Raw genomic sequence first — 946 nt, 5'->3', positions numbered from 1 at the left:
CACAGTCTCTGGCCTCGGCCGGATCTTTCCAGCTGGTCAGCACCTGTCTCTCCTTCTTTTCTGAAGGTCGTCCCGCTCACTGTCTCTTGCCTTGGCCGGATCTTTCCAGCTGGTCAGCACCTGCCTCTCCTTCTTTTCTGAAGGTCGTCCCACTCACTGTCTCTCGCCTTGGCTGGATCTTTCCAGCTGGTCAGCACCTGCCTCTCCTTCTTTTCTGAAGGTCGTCCCGCTCACTGTCTCGTGCCTTGGCCGGATCTTTCTAGTCGGTCAGCACCTGCCTCTCCTTCTTTTCTGAAGGTCGTCCCGCTCACTGTCTCGTCCCTTGGCCGGATCTTTCCAGTATGTCAGTACCTGTCTCCCCACTGTTTCTGAAGGTCCTCCTGCTCACTGTCGCTGCCCTTGGCTCGATCCTTCTAGGAGGTCAGCACCTGTCTCTCCTTCTTTTCTGAAGGTCCTCCCGCTCACTGTCTCTCGCCTTGGCCGGATCTTTCTAGCGGGTCAGCACCTGTCTCTCCTTCTTTTCTGAAGGTCCTCCCGCTCACTGTCTTGTACCTTGGCTGGATCTTTCCAGCCGGTCAGCACCTGTCTCTCCTTCTTTTCTGAAGGTCCTCCCGCTCACTGTCGCTGCCCTTGGCTCGATCCTTCTAGGAGGTCAGCACCTGTCTCTCCTTCTTTTCTGAAGGTCGTCCCGCTCACTGTCTCTTGCCTTGGCCGGATCTTTCCAGTATGTCAGTACCTGTCTCCCCACTGTTTCTGAAGGTCCTCCTGCTCACTGTCGCTGCCCTTGGCTCGATCTTTCCAGCTGGTCAGCACCTGTCTCTCCTTCTTTTCTGAAGGTCCTCCCGCTCACTGTCGCTGCCCTTGGCTCGATCCTTCTAGGAGGTCAGCACCTGTCTCTCCTTCTTTTCTGAAGGTCGTCCCGCTCACTGTCTCTCGCCTTGGCCGG

Source organism: Stereum hirsutum (assembly GCF_000264905.1).
Source record: "Stereum hirsutum FP-91666 SS1 unplaced genomic scaffold STEHIscaffold_18, whole genome shotgun sequence".
Lineage (NCBI taxonomy): Eukaryota > Fungi > Basidiomycota > Agaricomycetes > Russulales > Stereaceae > Stereum > Stereum hirsutum.
This window is presented reverse-complemented; position numbering follows the sequence as displayed.